Source organism: Mustela lutreola, chromosome 4 (genome assembly GCF_030435805.1).
Source record: "Mustela lutreola isolate mMusLut2 chromosome 4, mMusLut2.pri, whole genome shotgun sequence".
Classification (NCBI taxonomy): domain Eukaryota; kingdom Metazoa; phylum Chordata; class Mammalia; order Carnivora; family Mustelidae; genus Mustela; species Mustela lutreola.
The window spans coordinates 29,563,956-29,582,810 of record NC_081293.1 but is presented as its reverse complement, the minus strand read 5'-3'; the positions used below and the strand labels follow the sequence as shown (position 1 = coordinate 29,582,810).

Sequence of the window (18,855 nt, the reverse complement as noted above, 5' to 3'; positions counted from 1 at the left end):
GAAGTGTGCAGTGTCCTCTGTGTCATCTGTCAAACTTCCATATGTTCATGGGTTTGTTTCAGGGCTCTCTATTCTGTCCCACTGTGCTGTCCTGTATCACTGCTGCACTGTTTTAATTACCATTGTTTTACACATGTCTTGAAATCTGGTAGAGCAACATCTCCTATCTTATTCTTCAGGAATGGTTTTGCTAATCTTGGGCCTTTACTCAGGCACAGACATTTCAGAATCAGATTCTTAAATATCTAAACAAAATCTGCTGGGACTTGGGAATTTCAATGAATTTATAGCTCAAATGAGAAGAGTTTACATTTTTATAATATTGAGTCTTCTCTCATAAATACAGAAGGCAGTGAAAAGTAAACTTCTTCCAGCCAAGGAATCTTTTCTCTTTCTTTGTTTCTTGTTTATTTGTTTGTTTCTTTCAAAGTTAACAATCTATTTTTTTTTCTATTAAGAAAGTATCCTAGATCTTTCACAATGAAAACAAATCTTGAAAGGAAGAGAAAACATGGAAATGTTTTCTGTTCAGAGATTGAAATCAGGAAGTATTTTATTTTTAGGAGTTTTAGTTAACCATTTAGTAGTAAGCATAAGCAATAAGGAGAATCTAGTGTTAAACCCCAAACTTGCTCTGTTGGCACATTCACTGATTTTTCCATTTCTAGAGTAAGCACTTTCAAAGTGCTTCTATACTTCTTCTCTCCCTTTTTTTCTCTGCTTTTCCTTTTGGTATTCTGTGCAAACTATTTGTGATGATCTCGTTAATTCTAGTTCCAAAAGTGTCCATGGATCTACAAAAGCCTTCATTTTCTCACCTCCCACCCCACCACATCCCACCCCACCTCCTTGAATTCACGGATAGAGTGCTCAGGTAAAGCATGTGATCTAGGCAATAGTTGTGTGTTTCTCAGATGCTGTAGGCAAATGTTTGCTTTTAAGAAAAAAATGTTGACAGCTCATAGACATATTGTTTAAGTGCACATACATTTGTGATAACATTGTGTATATATGCAATTGTATACGCAATAGGTTGACAAACATGAAACTTGGGATAATGGTCACCTTGAGTGGGGCAGGAGGAATCAGGGGAATGGCACAATAGGAGAATGTAGAGGCTGATGGTACTATCATCATAGTACCATCATGGGGTTGTGTGGTAGAGGAGTCACAGGTGCTGATTGTTACTGTTTTGCTTTCAAAGTAACATGTAGGCCTTGATAATTTTTTGAACATGTCAAATAAAATATTAAGAAGATAATAAAGGAAAATTATGTATGCATTTGTTTACCAGAGTTTCCCTTCTGAAGATGACATTGTCAATGCACACATAGGCTGGCATTTCTTTGAAATGTTTTGCCCAAAGAGAGATAGGTTTACAGTGATAAGCTGTTAGTTCATCATCTCTTCCCTCAGGGGAATGGAGGATTTGAGTTGGTGTCAGTTGATGGTAGGTTAAAAGTCAAGGTGAATGTGAAAATTTCACCTTTACTTAGTTCCATGTACCGTTTTCAGACTCCTCTCTTACCCTTGTTCTTCTCAGTTCCCTTATCTACCTTACCTCTTTTTAAAAATTCCACCGTCCCTGCCTCTCTGTCCTTATCTCTCCTTCATTTACAGCAGCTCTCAGCAGAATCAAATTATATTCCTCACCTGCCTCCCCCTGATCATTTCTCCCTCCCTTTCTCCTCTTTCTTTTATTTTCCTATGAATATGTTCCATTTGTATAATCATAAATAAAATTAAGCAAATGAAATGATCCCTTAATTATCTCTTAAGGAAATGACATGAAAATGTAGAAAAGATGACCTCTATGCATAGAACAGATAGGAAAAAATAAAGAATGCTCATACATACCTAACAACAGGACATTATATGAAAGAAGGATGGAATATAAATAGATGTTTTCAGACAGTAAGGGTCAATAAGAAGGAAGGCTAATATAATGGCTTTTTATGTCAATAATAAAAAAAATCTAAATCAAGGAACACACTGCAATTTTTAAGGGACAAAGGGAGACACAAACAGAAATTTTTTAAGTGTATCAGACATAAGAGGAGGTGGAAGAAAAATAGTGTCCATTTATATTAGCTGGAGAGGGAAAACTAATAACAGATGACACTAAAAAGACAGAGGTTTTAAATCTTTTCTTTCTCCTTACTATTTATCAAAAAGTCAATTGTTGTCTGAAAGCTAGACAATGCAGTATATGGAGTAAGTTGAACCAAAATAAATGGGAAAAGAGAAAGAAACTGACACAATTTTGCAAAATTTACTGGGTTAATCATAGAACTGTGTGCTCCTCGAGGTCAAAGACAACTTACCCATTGCCATAGTCCATGCCTAGTAGAGCTCCTGGCTTTCTGGTGTGGTTAGAATTAAATTATGGAATGTGTGCTATGTTTAAGGTTTCATGCTAGGCATTAGGGATAGAGTGGTGAATAAGACATACACAGTTCTTGCTATTTTGAGGCTTATATTTATCAAGAAGAACAGTTCTTAAGCCAAGGAGTTAAGCAATTAATTAATTTCAATCATGTAATGGTAATGGAGAAATCTATGAGACTGTTATCTAATAGAACTTATGACCCCATCTAGGTAGGGGCAGAGGGATGGTAGGTGAGGAAAGAAATCTTTCATGCAGTGAGAGACTTCATTTAAGATTTGAGGAAAGGAGGGGAGGGGATAGAAAGTGTTTTGATCAAGAGATTTATGCAAAGTCTCTGAGATGAGGAGGAGTCTGGAATGCTTGAGAGTCTGAAAGCAGACGAGCTCAGCGCAAAGACAAGATGAGGATGGCAGGGCCAGTTCTTGTAGACCGCAGGATTGTAGAATTTGTCTTAAAATAAATGGGAAGCCACTGTAGAATTTTAACAGAATAACTGACATTATTCAATTTACATTTAGCAAGTTGACTTTCACAGCTGTGCAGAAAATGGATTGGAGAAAACCATTTAGGAAGTTAGTTTAGAAGAAAAATGATGGTCATTTGATTAAGGTGAGGAAGTTAAATTAGAGAGAAGAAGAGGGATTTGAGAAATATTTAGGAGATAAAATTGATTGGACATGGTGATTGATTGGATACAGAGAATGAGCATGAAACCCGGATTTGGAGCTTTTTCAATGCTCACATCCTTAATTCCAGAGGATTGGATGGCTATGGCAAGACAAGAGCAGTGTGTCCCTTAAATTCTCAGCCACACTTCCTCCTAACCCAACCCCAGCTTGCAAAAACTTACTAAGATCAAGTTCTTCCAGGAACAAGCACAGAACATACCTGAGAGAAAACAATCACAGAACGATAGTGATACCTAACAAATGTACACTGCATAGATATTTCCTAATGTGTCCCTGAAATTTAGTTCTGAAGTTTCTTTTTATTTTTGGTACATACAAATCCAATGCATAGTTTTGAAATGTTTGTCTTTACTCACTTACTTCACTCACTACTTCTCACATTTATTATTCCATTACTCTAGAGCTGGGCAAGGGGACCCTTGCGTGTTAGAAAGCTAAGCTCTGGTTTTCCTTCAGCAGCACTCCTCTCCATGGGGTAAGAAGTCCACAGAGCCAAAGGCCCATCCTTTTTTCTAGACCATGTTCTGAGTCTCCATGGCCCCAGAATTCCCTAGCTTATTGTCGGGACTTCAGGACTTCATAACATAGACCTCAACCTGGAATCCAGTTTCCTAAGAGTGGACAGTAGTTCAGAGGTGTGCACTACTAGGCTGAAATGGCATCAGGGGGCAGCTGATTATGGAGGTATGAACAGGGCTTATAGACTGGGTTATCTACACTGCATGGCCATGACACTCTTGATTATATACTCAGGGTGGGAGGGGTGCTGACCTATGGTCTTAGGTGCTTATCAAAAGGTGAGGGATCTATGAATACATTCTTTCCTTCTACAAGCATTTCCTGAGCACATATCAGTGGCCTGCAAAGTATCCTGTTGAGTCTGGGTGATACAAAGATGAACAAGACATCTTCCCATCCTCTAGGAACTTAGTGGTCAAGATACATGTAAACAATTCTCTGTAAAACAAGGCTGACTAAAGTAAACTCCACATGAACAGAAACCACTTGTAGTACTTCTGGAATTCAGAAGAGGAAATGATTATTTATGACGAGGAGATTCAGGGAAAGCTTCACAGAGAAACGAAAGTGGAGAAATAATTTGCTTAGAGCTGAAAGATACACATTCAAATGCTGGACAGTGATTTATTCTCTCTAAACTTCAGTCTCCTTGTCGGGGTTTAATGAGATAATATATCTGGAAACATCTGTCATGATGCCTGGTTAATAAAATATTTAATACATGTTGTTTATTCTTCTCTTTATTCCTTGAAATACTTTTTTAGCCTCCTGAAAATAGTTACATTCCAGTATGTACATAGCTCTGTTGCAAGTTTCCCTGAAAACATAAACATAACTGGTATGTTTGTGTGGGGGGGTGGGGTGTGCATGTGTGTGTGTGTGTGTATGTGTGTGCGTGCGCGCGCATGGGTGTGTGTGTGTGTGTGTGTATGTATACATGTGTGCCCGTGTTGGGAGATTAAGGATGGTTGGAAGGAACCTCCTTGAGATCAAGGCTTACTTTTGCAGCCCCAGTGCCTATGAACATAGATATTGGCACTCAATAAATGTTTGATTGAATGAATGATCAAATGAAGATTCCCCTCCTGAAGATGATGGGAGGGCATCTAGGGCTGAATGGAAGTGAAATGATAACTTTGCAAGATTCAAAGGTTATAGTTTTCCTAAGGACTGACAGGCCTTGTTGCAGCTGCCTAATCTTGTCTAATCTCAATGTTTCCCTCTTGTGAGATGTATAAATGCACTGGCATGGACAGCAAAATGACAAATATTTTTCCTTCACAGAGCTTCTTGTCTGGCTTCCAAAGTCACAAAAACTTAGTTACATTCTATGGTCACAAATGCTACACCAACAGCCACCTTCATCTAGATATCTGACCTCATAGAGCCAAGAAGAAATGAAGTGGAACATCGCCGTGGAGTTTTGCACTAGACGTGGCGGTATGCCAGAGCTCACATGTGAGGACAAGAACCCCGCGGCTCCAACTTCCTCCACGGAAAGGGAGCTGCAGGGAAGATCCACACAATTTCCATGTGACTAAAGTATCTTTGGAAATATTAAAATCTACAATTTTCCCTGCTGCCCTCCCTAGAGGGGATGAAATCCCTGCCTATCAATTTTTTTTTTTTACCACCTTACTCACAACTATCAAATGGTTTCCTGTGGCTTGTAGGCTAGAGACCAGGGGCTAAAACTAGTGGTTTGTAACATGAATTGGCCCCTTACCACCCTGCCTTTCCAAACTGGCCTTTTATGCCCAGGGACATTGATTTTTTTTTTTTCTCTCTCTCTCTTAACCTCAGTTAGGGCCTTCCAGTTTCTCTAATTACCCCCCAACCCCATCCTACACACCCCTCCCCCAGTATGTAGGATCACTAGGGCACACACATATGCTTTGTTAACTCTTAGCTCAGATGTTAGCTTTAGGGTAATTTTCCCAAGGAAGCCTTCTTGGACCACCCCCATTCCCTGCCTAGGCTAAGTCACTTTTCTGTGTTACATGTTCTCATAGAACAGCAGAAATAGTTTCTCGTAGGAAGCATGATTTGGTTTGTATTTACACATTTATGGATAGGGTTTCTGGTTCACAGTTCTCTTCTCTTCTACGCTATGACTTCCATCATGGTGGGACTGTTTTCTCAGAGCTGTGTGCTTGAGTCTGACACAGCACCTAGAACATAAAGGTGCTTGATAAAGAGGCAGTACTAGCAGGGCCTAAAGGTACTCATTTCCCCCTTAATCTGGCCTCCTGCCCTTGCTCCTCTTACTCAGTCTTATCAACAACTGGATTTTGGGCTATCTACTTTGAAACAAATTACAAAGTTTTTCTGTACTCAGCTCCATCAATCCCAGCCCTAAGTAAGGGTGGGAGGAAGCACTAGCTCAGCTGGGGCTCTGTGATGCAGTCAGAGGGAACAGCGAGGAACTTCTAGCTCAGGACAATGGGGATGATGCCCAAACCAGAGAACTGAGTGGAATTAAGACCCAGGAAAACTTGCAGCCCAGACGGTGATTGCTCGAGGGGCACCAGAAGTACTGTGGTATGACCGAGAATTCCAGGAATACTGTAAGTGAAAGCAATCACAGGCTTGCACAAAGAATTACAAAGACCTGCCTTTAAACTGTTCACTGAGACAAGGTAGGTGATGTTGTCTGGCTCCAAAATGCTGGGGGCAGAACTGAGAGGTTTTCTGTAAAATGAAGCCAAGTTATATGCTTTCAGTGAGAGTTATTTTTGGCAAATATGCATTATCTGTTCTTATTTCAACAACTTTGATATTCAGATCATGACGATCTAGCATGTCATTGAAACATTTCCTAGTGCTGAATATTAAGAATGAATTGCCAAATGATATAGCCACTGTGGAAAACAGTTTGGCAGTTCCTCAAAAAGTTAAACATAGAATTACCCCCAACACAGCAATTTCACTCCTAGGAATATACCCCAAAGAACTGAAATCAGGGACTCAAACAGACACTTGTACGTGAATGTTCATTATAGCATTGTTCACAATAGCCAAAAGGTGAAAACAGCCTAAGCGTCCATCACCAGATAAATTAAATGTGGTCTATCCATACAGTGGAATCTTACTCAGTCAACAAAGGAACGAAGTTCTGACATATGCTACAATATGGATGAACTCTGAAAACACTATATAAGTGAAAGAAGCCAGACACAAAGGACAAATATTGTATGATTTCACTTACATGAAACATGTAGAGTAAGTAAATTCAGATACAGAAAGTAGAATAGAGGTTATGAGAGGGTGGGGGAGGAGAGAATAGAGAATTACTGCTTAATGGGTACAGATTTCTATTCCGAGCAATGAAATATTTTGGAACTAGCAGAGATGGTTGCACAATATTGTGAATGTACTTAATGTCACTGAATTGTATACTTAAAAATAGTTAAATTAGTAAATTTTATGTTCTATGTATTTTACCTGAATTAAAAAAAAGAAAAAATAAATTGCCAGAAATAAACTTTCTTGAGAATAACTTGGTAATATGCATCTAAGTCTTAAATTCCTGCCTACTCTTGGACCCAACAATTCCACTTCTCATAATTTATCCCAAAGAAATAATCATAGATGTGCAAAGATTCATCTCCAAGATGTTTGCTGTGGTTATTATTGGTTTTGTGCCCTAAATTCCTCCTCCTGATTATAGCATCTGGATTTCTACTAGGAAATGATTCAGCCATAATTGTATACTGTTTATCAAGGTTCCCTGATCTCCCTTCAGTAGACTAAGTGATCTTATTAGGCTAGTTGGGGTTTCTCTCCATGGAAATCTGGAAACTGAATGGTATGGACAAGTGCAAGAAGAGTGGCTGGAATAGATTTATTCTATGGAGTGGCACTTTGAGCTGACTGTCATGGTGCTGCCCCCTGGGTTCCATGCTGCCCTGGATTCTATCCTTTCTAAGTTGTGTGCTTTAGCTTTTCAACTACTCCATTTCTTCTCTGCTTAAGATCCCTAGATGTCTTCCCTCCCTCTTTTTCCTATGACTAAAGAATCTTAATTGGTTCAATGGTCATCACAGCATTATTTTTAATGGGGAAAAAAACCTGAAAACAATGAAAAGTTAAAAAATAAAGTATTGGATAAACAAATTATAGTAGATCTAACTGGATATTTTGCAGTCCCTAAAAATTATGTTTTAGAAGAATAATTAATGATGTTAAAAGATGTTCATTATACTGTCTAGAAAAAGAGGAGGCTCAACACTTTCATTCAAAACACCTGGTGCTCATCATAAGTGCCCTAGTTAATCCCCATTACCTATTTCACCCACCCCCACCCACCGCCCTCTGGTAACCATCAGTTTGTTCTCTTAGTTAAGAGTCTGTTTCTTGGTTTTCCTCTCTTTTTTCCCCCATGTTTGTTTGCTTTGTTTCTTAAATTCCACATATGAGTGAAATCATATGGTATTTGTCTTTCTCTGAGTGACTTAGTTGGTTTAGCATAATACCCTCTAGTTCCAACCACACCATTGTAAATGGCAAGATTTCATTCTTTTTATGGCACAACAATATTTCATTTTGCATATTTATATACCATATCTTCTTTATCCATCCATCAGTTGATGGACATTTGGGCTCTTTCCATAATGTGGTTATTGTAAATAACGCTTCTGTAAACATCAGGTGCATGTAACCTTTTGGATTAGTATGTTTGTATCATTTGGGTAAATACCTAGTAGTATAATTGCTGGGTCACAGGGTAGTTCTATTTTTTAAAATTTTATTTATTTATTTGACAGAGAGTACAAGCAGGGAGAATAGCAGACAAAGGGAGAGGGAGAAGCAAGCTCCCTGCCAAGCAAGGAGCCCGACACAGGGCTTGATCCCAGGACTCTGGGATCATGACCTGAGCTGAAGGCAGTTGCTTAACCAACGGAGCCACCCAGGCGCTCCGGGTAGCTCTGTTTTTAACTTTTGAGGAACCTTCATACTGTTTTCCTGAGTGGCTGCATCAGACTGCATTCCCACCAACATTGCAGGAGGGTTCCCCTTTCTCCTATTGTTTCCTGTACTGATTTTAGCCCTCTTGAGCAGCATGAGGTGATTTATCTCAATGTAGTTTTGATTTGCATTTCCTTGATGATGAGTGATATTGAGCATCTTTTCATGAATCTCTTGGCCATTTGCACATACGTAATTGTTGAATCACTAAATTCTACATCTGAAACTAATATTACACTGTATTTTCACTAACTGGAATTTAAATAAAAAGTTGGAAAAAAAACCCCAGCAGGCTCTAAAATAGGGTCATCCTATTTTTGAGGGGAATTAAGTATCTCTGTGGAGTTAAACTTGAAGTACATACACCTAAATGGAAACAGTACCTATCTCTGAGTAGTACTACTTTTCTTCATCCAGTTCCTTGAAAGCCTCATTCTTTCATACCTCTGGGCCTTTGGAAACACTGTTCATCATCTGAAGTACTTCTTCCTCCCATGCCCTGCCTGGCTAACACTTCACATTCTTCGGGTTTCTATCTAAATGAAATTTCCTCTTGGAAACCTCTCTGAAGCCCTGAGTCCAGCTTAGGTTTTCTCTTGTATGTGATCCTGAGAATCCTGTAGTTCCCCTGATAGCAGTTTTCACAATGGATACTAATTGCCTACGGATCTGTATGTGTTGTATACTAGACCCTTTGGTGAGATCAGGGTCCATGCTTTTCATAACAAGGCCAATGAACATTTCTTGAGTGTTTAATATATGTTTCATACGTATTCTTGAATTTGTCAATGAATCCTATGACGAAGCACTATTATTTTTCCTTTTTATAGGTGAGGATGTTGAGCTTACAGATATAAAGCAATGTACCTAAGCAATGGAACTATAGCTATAACCCCTAGCATAGTATCTAGGTATATAGTAAGTGCTTGATAAATACTTGTTGAATTAATGAATGAATGCACAAAACTTATGTAGAAAATCTCACTATTGCAGCTCTCTGAATATATAATTAAAAAGTGTTATTAGAATTTAAAATGTCAGCCCCAGGGGTGCCGGGGTGGCTTAGTCAGTTAAGTGTCTGCATTTGGCTCAAGTCATGATCTCAGGGTCCTGGGACCAAGCCTTGCTTATCCCTTTCCTTCTGACTCTCCCCTCCGCTCATGTACTCTCTCTCTCTCAAATAAATAAATAAAATCTTAAAAAAAAAAAATAAAGTGCCAGCCTGATTAAATGGGTAAGATATCAGTATACAGCCAAAGGGGGAAAACATCTTACCTTACTGATTAGTGATTTCACTGTGAAGCTCCCTTTAAAATTCAGAGTCAGAGTAGAGATAAAAATCAATCCCATCTTTTCTCCTCCTCTGAGTGCTTCTGTGAGAATTAGAAAACTAGCAGCCACATTTCACTGGCTAAATTAGGTACTGGGCAAGGCAAGAGGAAAACACACTTCTCCTTACCTGGAGTGGCCACCAATGCCAGTACTCCTCTCCCTGCACTAGAAGAGCTTGCACAGGGCTTGAACATAGATGTGAAAAATATTCCAGGAGTATAAAGAACTAACCCGGGGCAAATGTGATAATCAATTGAGTGTTGCACTGATGAGGAAAGTTGCAGGCTGCCAAAATGTCAATTTTAAGTTGGGATCCAGCAAACAGAAAAGTAAGTGATAAGAACTCTCCTGATTTTCAGTGGGATTGTTAAGTTTCCTAAATTCACTGGGTTCTCCCTGATTCTCTGAGAGATTCTATAAAAAAAATACATATACATGTATTTATCTCTACCCTTGTTTTCTGCTAATATTTGGTCTTTGACCACATTTCCTGACACAGAGCTCCTAAGTCCCTTGTAATTTCCTGGGTGATAGGAGCATCTATTTGTTCTAATGAAGCTACTCTTGTTGGGGCCCTGGGTGGGGTCTGGCTCCCAGAAAGATAAAGCATGATTAGGAGCTTAAAACTTTCAGCATCCCCTCACCCATTCTCTAGAAAGGAGAGGAGGGCTGGTAATTGGGTTAATAATTGCTCATACCTACACAATGTCGACTCCATAAATATCCCCAAAGCACAGGGTTTGGATTGCTTCTGGGTTGGTGAACATAGCCATGTGCCAGGAGGGTAGTATACTCCAGGGACACCGTTCCTATGCTCAGGACACTTCTGAACTTCACCCTACATATCTTTTCATCTGGCTGTTCATCTGTATCCTTTATCATATTCTTTATTACATAATAAATGAGTGAACCTAAGTAAGTATTTCCTGAGTTCTGTGAGCTGTTCTAGCCAATTATCAGACCTGAAGGGGGAGTCATGGGAACCCTGACTTATATATAACAGGTTGTTGGTACAAGGGAAGTACAAGGGACAGCCTGGAATTTGTGACTGGTGTCCAAGGTGGAGGCAGTCCTGTGGGACTGAGCCGTGGTGGGACCCGATGCTACTCCAGGTAGACAGTTTCAGAACTAAACTGAACTGTAGGACACTGAGATGGTGTCGAACAACTGATCGGTATGAGGGGGTGGGGGGAAAACAACCCACACCTGCCTGGGGTTAAAAGTATTATGAGTGTGGCAGAATGTGCAAGTAAAGGAAAAAAAAACAGAGTATGAGCTAGTTCTAGTCAGTTACTTTTTATCCAAGATGCAGGGAATGTATTAGGAATAATCTATTCTGCAAGATTCTAGAGGCCTGGCAGGAATTATACCATTTCCCCTGACCCTAAACCTGAGAGCATGGTCATCCAGCCTTTGCACTAGTGGTAGCTTGGGCCTGGTCATTCTCTTGGGACAGGCTGCCCTGCATTGTGTAGGAGATTTAGTAGCATCCCAAGCCTGGAACTACTGGATGCCAGCACCACCCCCTTCCTCCAGTTGTGACAAACAAATATGCTTCCAGATTGCCAAATCTCCCCACAGGGTTCAAATCACCTTCCCCCATTGGCAAAGCACGGACCTAGATTGTAGCAAGTGGAAAACATTGGTGTATCCCTAAACTTCATAGGCTATCTCATAAATATATTGTGGACACACTCATCCTTCTTTTTTATGTGTGCGGTGTGGAAGTATGTAGCATCCCATTAACCTTACATTTTATGAATGATGCTGGTATGTAAGGATGTCTAGTAGCTTGTTAAGGATCATTTAAGAACTTTCCTTCCAGGAGAGGAGTCAAGATGGCAGAGAAGTAGCAGGCTGAGATGACATCAGGTAGCATGAGATCAGCTAGATAGCTTATCAAACCATTCTGAACACTTACAAATCCAACAGGAGATTGAGCAGAAGAAGATCAGCAACTCTAGAAACAGAAAATCAATGACTTTCTGAAAGGTAGGACCGGCGGAGAAGTGAATCCAAAGCGACAGGAAGATAGACCACAGGGGGCTGTGCCAGCTCCTAGCAAGTCGTGGAGCAATGGAGCACAAAATCAGAACTTTTGAAAGTCTGCTCCACTGAGGGACATAGCTCCAGAGGCTAAGCTGGGTTGAAGCCCATGCAGGGACAGTGTGGTCTCAGGTCCCATGGGGTCACAGAAAGATCGGGAGTGTCTGAGTGTCACAGAGCTCGCAGGTATTAGAGTGGGGAAGCCGGCTACAGAGACAGAATTGAGGAGTGAGCTCTCAACTTGGGGTTACCTTAAATTGTGATCCATGGCACAGACTACTGCTCTGTGAGCAGGGACCCCACAAGATCCAGGGAGACACCCCTTCAAAGAGTGCAGGACTTTGCAGGGTTTGGAGACTCCAGGCAGGGCTGTGTGCCAGAGACAGAGACACTTGGTTTTAAGTTGGGTGAGCTCAGAGTGCAACTGGAGGCCATGGAGATGGGAGTGATTGAGCACTTTTCTCCGAGGGTGCACTGAAGAGTGGGGCCCCAAGTTCTCCGGTCCTCCAGGCTGGAGATTGGGAGACTGCCGTTTTCATTCCCGTCCTCTGAAACTCTACAGAAAGCGTTCAGGGAACAAAAGCTCCCCAAAAAGAACGTGAGCGGATTACTTAGCCTGGCTCCTGGTAAGGGCAGTGCAATTCCGCCTCAGGCAAAGACACTTGAGAATCACTACAACAGGCCCTTCCCCCAGAAGATCAGCAAGAACATCCAGCCAAGACCAAGTTCACTTACCAAGGAGAACAGCGGAATCCAGAGGAGGAGAAAGCAAAGCATGGAATTCATGGCTTTCTCCCCATGATTCTTTAGTCTTGCAAAGTTAATTAGTTTTTTTTTAAATTTTTTTTTCTTATGCTAAACTTTTTTTAACTTTTACTCTTTCCTTTTTTAACATTTTTAAACTAGTTTATCTTAACAATACCTTTCACAAAAAAATCTTTTTTGAACCTTCATTATTATAGTCATATTTTTTGAAGTTGTCTAACTTTATTTTTTTTTATACACATAGGATTTTTTCGTCTAAAAAATTTGAGTTACAATTTCTTCTAATAGATCAAAATATACCCTAAATCTAGCACAGGGCTTTGTTCTAGTCTCCAGCCTGGGAAAATTCTCTCCACTTTCTTTTTCTTTATTCTCCCAACCAACTTATCTTATCAACTCCTTTTATAGAAATTAAAAAAAAAAAAAACCTTTCATTTTTATAGTCATATTCCATCCCTTCATCATGTTTACCCTTATATATTTTTTCATTTTTTAAAATTTTGGGAGGTAGTTTCTTCTAAGAGATCAAAATACTCCCAAAATTTAGTCAGTGACCCTGTTCTATTCACCAGCCTAATATATATATTTTCTTTTTTATATTTTTTCTTTTTCTAATTTTTATTACTGAACTTCTTTTTACCTCCTTTCTTCCTCCCACGATTTGGATTCTCTTCTGATTTGGTTAAAGCACATTTTCCTGGGGTCTTTGCCATACCTTTAGTGTTTTATTCACTCCTTCAAATATTCTTATCTGGATAAAATGACAAGGCAGAAAAACTCACCACAAAAAAAAAAAAAAAAAAAAAAAAAAAAGAACAAGAGGCAGTACTGAAGGCTAGGGACCTAATCGATATGGATATTGGTAATATGTCAGATTTAGAGTTCAGAATGATGATTCTCAAGGTGCTAGACGGGCTTGAAAAAGGCATGGAAGATATTAGAGAAACGCTCTCTGGAGAAATAAAAGCCCTTTCTGGAGAAATAAAAGAACTAAAATCTAACCGACTTGAAATCAAAAAAGCTATTAATGAGGTGCAATAAAAATGGAGGCTCTTATTTACCCCAAAGATACAGATGTGAAAAGAAGGGCCATCTGTACCCCAATGTTTATAGCAGCAATGGCCACAGTTGCCAAACTGTGGAAAGAACCAAGATGCCCTTCAGCGGACGAATGGATAAGGAAGATGTGGTCCATATACACTATGGAGTATTATGCCTCCATCAGAAAGGATGAATACCCAACTTTTGTAGCAACATGGACAGGACTGGAAGAGATTATGCTGAGTGAAAAAAGTCAAGCAGAGAGAGTCAATTATCATATGGTTTCACTTATTTGTGGAGCATAACAAATAGCATGGAGGACAAGGGGAAATGGAGAGAAGAAGAGATTTGAGGGAAATTGGAAAGGGAGGTGAACCATGAGAGACTATGGACTATGAGAAACAATCTGGGGGTTTTGAAGTGGTAAGGGGTGGGAGGTTGGGGGAACCAGGTGGTGGGTATTGGAGAGGGCATGGATTGCATGGAGCACTGGGTGTGGTGCAAAAACAAGGAATACTGTTATGCTGAAAATAAATTAAAAAAATTTTTTTAAAAATGGAGGCTCTTACTGCTAGGATAAATGAGGCAGAAGAAAGAATTAGTGATATAGAAGACCAAATGACAGAAAACAAAGAAGCTGAGCAAAAGAGAGGCAAACAATTACTGGACCACAAAGGGAGAATTTGAGAGATAAGTGATACCATAAGACAAAACAACATTAGAATAATTGAGATTCCGGAAGAAGAAGAAAGAGAGAGGGGAGCAGAAGGTATATTGGACAGAATTTCCCTAATAAGGCAAAGGGAACCAGCATCAATATCCAGGAGACACAGAGAACCTCCTTCAATTTCAATAAGAATAGATTCACAACCCATTATCTAATAGTAAAATTTATACGTCTTAGTAACAAAGAGAAAATCCTGAAAGCAATCCGGGACAAGAAGTCTGTAACATACAATGGTAAAAATATTAGATTGGCAGGAGACTTATCCACAGAGACCTGGCAGGCCAGAAAGAACTGGCATGATATATTCAGAGCACTAAGCAAGAAAAACATGCAGCCAAGAATACTATATCCAGCTAGACTGTAACTGAAAATAGGAGAGATAAAAAGCTTCCAGGAAAAACAAAAACTAAAAGAATTTGTAAACACTAAACTAGCTCTACAGGAAATATTGAAAGGGGTCATCTAAGCAAAGAGAGACACTAAAAGTAATAGATCAGAAAGCAACAGAGACAATACACTGTAATAGTCACCTTACAGGAGTGCCATACAATGGCACTAAATTCATATCTCTCAATAGTTACCCTGAATGTAAATGGGCTAAATGCCCCAATCAAAAGGGTATAAGAATGGATAAAAAACAAAACCCATCAATATGCTGTCTACAAGAAACTCATTTTAGACCCAAAGACACCTCCAGATTTAAAATGAGGGGGTGGAAAACAATTTACCGTGCTAATGGACGTCAAAAGAAAGCTGGGGTGGCAATCCTTATATCGGATCAATTAGATCTTAAGCCAAAGACTATAATAAGAGATGAGGAAGGATATTATATCATACTCAAAGGGTCTGTCCAACAAGAAGACCTAACAATTTTAAATATCTATGCCCCTAACATGGGAGCAGCCAACTATATAAACCAATTAATAACAAAATCAAAGAAATACATCAAGAATAATACAATAATAGTAGGGGACTTTAACACTCCCCTCACTGAAATGGACAGATCATCTAAGCAAAAGGTCAACAAGGAAATAAAGGCCTTAAATGACACACTGGATCAGATGGACATCACAGATATATTCAGGACATTCCATCCCAATATAACAGAATACACATTCTTCTCTAGTGCACATGGAACATTCTCCAGAATAGACCATATCATGGGTCATAAATCAGGTCTCAACCAGTATCAAAAGATTGAGATCATTTCCTGCATATTTTCAGACCACAATGCTCTGAAGCTAGAACTCAATCACAAGAGGAAATTTGGAAAGAACCCAAATACATGGAGACTAAACAGCATCCTTCTAAAAAATGAATGGGTCAACCAGGAAATTAAAGAAGAATTGAAAAAAAATCATGGAAACAAATGATAATGAAAACACAACTGTTCAAAATCTGTGGGACACAGCAAAAACAGTCCTGAGAGGAAAATATATAGTGATACAAGCCTTTCTCAAGAAACAAGAAAGGTCTCAAATACACAACCTAACCCTACACCTAAAGAGCTGGAGAAAGAACAGCAGAGAAAGCCTAAATCCAGCAGGAAAAGAGATCAGAGCAGAAATCAATGAAATAGAAAACAAACAAACAAACAAAAAACCCAAAAGAACAATAGAGCTGGTTCTTTGAAGGATTAATAATATTGATAAACCCCTGGCCAGACTTATCAAAAAGAAAAGAGGAAGGACCCAAATAAATAAAATCATGAATGAAAGAGGAGAGATCACAACCAAAACCAAAGAAATACAAACAATTATAAGAACATATTATGAGCAAATATACGCCAGCAAATTTAACAATCTGGAAGAAATGGATGCATTTCTAGAGACAGATCAACTATCACAACTGAACCAGGAAGAAACAGAAAGCCTGAAAAACCCATAACCAGTAAGAAGATTGAAGCAGTCATCAAAAATCTCCCAACAAACAAGAGCTCAGGGCCAGACAACATCCCAGGGGAATTCTACCAAACATTTAAAGAAGAATTAATTCCTATTCTTCTGAAACTCTTCCAAAAAATAGAAATGGAAGGAAAACTTCCAAACTCATTTATGAGGCCAGCCTTACCTTGATCCCAAACCAGACAAGGATCCCATCAAAAAAGAGAATTACAGACCAATATCCTTGATGAACACAGATGCGAAAATTCTCACCAAAATAATAGCCAATAGGCTCCAAGAGTACATTAAAAGGATTATTCACCACGACCAAGTGGGATTTATTCCAGGGCTGCAAGGTTGGTTCAACATCCGCAAATCAGTCAATGTGATACAACACATCAATAAAAGAAAGAACAAGAACCATATGATACTCTCAATAGATGCTGAAAAAGCATTTGACAAAGTATAGCTGCCTTTCCTGATCAAAACTCTCCAAAGTGTAGGTATAGAGGGTACATACCTCAATATCATCAAAGCCATCTCTGAAAAACACACCGCGTATACCATTCTCAATGGAGAAAAACTGAGAGCTTTTCTGCTAAGGTCAGGAACATGGCAGGGATGTCCATTATCACCACTGCTATTCAACATAGTACTAGAAGTCCTAGCCTCAGCAATCAGACAATAAAAAAAATTAAAGGTATCCAAATCGGCAAAGAAGAAGTCAAACTATCACTCTTTGCAGATGATATGATACATTATGTGGAAAATCCAAAAGGCTCCACTCCAAATCTGTTAGAACTTGTACAGGAATTCAGTAAAGTGTCAGGATATAAAATCAATGCACAGAAATAAGTTGCATTTCTTTACACCAGCAAGAAAGAAGAAAGAGAAATTAAAGAGTCAAGCCCATTTATAATTGTACCCCAAACCACAAGATACCTAGGAATAAACCTAACCAAAGAGGCAAAGAATCTATACTCAGGAAACTATAAAGTACTCATGAAAGAAATGGAAAATATTTCCATGCTCATGGATTGGAAGAACAAATATTGTGAAAATGTCTATGCTACCTAAAGCAGTCTACACATTTAATGGAATCCCCATCAAAATCCCATCCATTTTTTTCAAAGAAATGGAACAAATAATCCTAAAATTTATATGGAACCAGCCCAAGGAATATTGAAAAAGAAAGCCAAAGTTGGTGGCATCACAATTCCAGACTTCAAGCTCTATTACAAAGCTGTCATCATCAAGACAGTATGGTACTGGCACAAAAACAGACACATAGATCAATGGAACAGAGTAGAGAGCCCAGAAATAGACCCTCAACTCTATGGTCAACTCATCTTCGACAAAGCAGGAAAGAATGTCCAATGGAAAAAAGACAGTCTCTTCAACAAATGGTGTTGGGAAAATTGGACAGCCACATGCAGAAAAACTGGACCATTTCCTTACACCACACACAAAAATAGACTCCAAATGGATGAAGGACCTAAATGTGAAACAGGAATCCATCAAAGTCCTTGAGGAGAACACAGGCAGCAACCTCTTTGACCTCAGCCGCAGCAACTTTTTCCTAGGAACATCGCCAAAGGCAAGGGAAGCAAGGGCAAAAATGAACTATTGGGACTTCATCACGATCAAAAGCTTTTGCACAACAAAGAAAACAGTTAACAAAACCAAAAAACAACTGACAGAATGGGAGAATATATTTGCAAATGATATATCAGATAAAGGGCTAGTATCCAAATTCTATAAAGAACTTATCAAATTGAACACCCAAAGAACACATAATCCAATCAAGAAATGGGTAGAGGTCATGAACAGACATTTCTGCAAAGAAGACATCAGATGGCCAACAGACCCATTAAAAAGTGCTCCACATCACTTGGCATCAGGCAAATACAAATCAAAACCACAATGAGATACCACCTCACACCAGTCAAAATGGCTAAAATTAACAAGTCAGGAAATGACAGATGCTGATGAGGATGCAGAGAAAGGGGAACCCTCCTACACTGTTGGTGGGAATGCAAGCTGGTGCAACCACTTTAGAAAGCAGTATGGAGGTTCCTCAAAAAGTTGAAAATAGAGCTACCCTTTGACCCAGAAATTGCACTACAAGGTATTTACTCTAAAGATACAAATGTAGTAATCCGAAGGGGCGTGTGTACCCAAATGTTTATAGCAGCAATGTCCACAATAGCCAAACTATGGAAAGAACCTAGATGTCCATCAACAGATGAATGGATAAAGAAGATGTGGTATACACACACACAGACACACACACACACACAATGGAATAGTATACAGCCATCAAAAGAAATGAAATCTTGCCATTTGCGAAAACATGGATGGAACTAGTGGGTAGTATGCTTAGTGAAATAAGTCAGTTGGAAAAAGACAACTAACATATGATCTCCCTGATATGAGGAAGTGGAGATGCAATGTGGGGGGCTTGGGGGGCAGGAAAAGAATAAATGAAACAAGATG

General features: G+C 39.2%; 1 protein-coding gene across 1 annotated transcript in view; it reads right to left on the bottom strand.

Moving 5' to 3' along the window:
- The window catches only part of HPSE2 (heparanase 2 (inactive)), a 693,243-nt gene that overhangs the window by 36,513 nt on the left and 637,875 nt on the right, over positions 1-18,855 (bottom strand). The window lies entirely within an intron of this gene.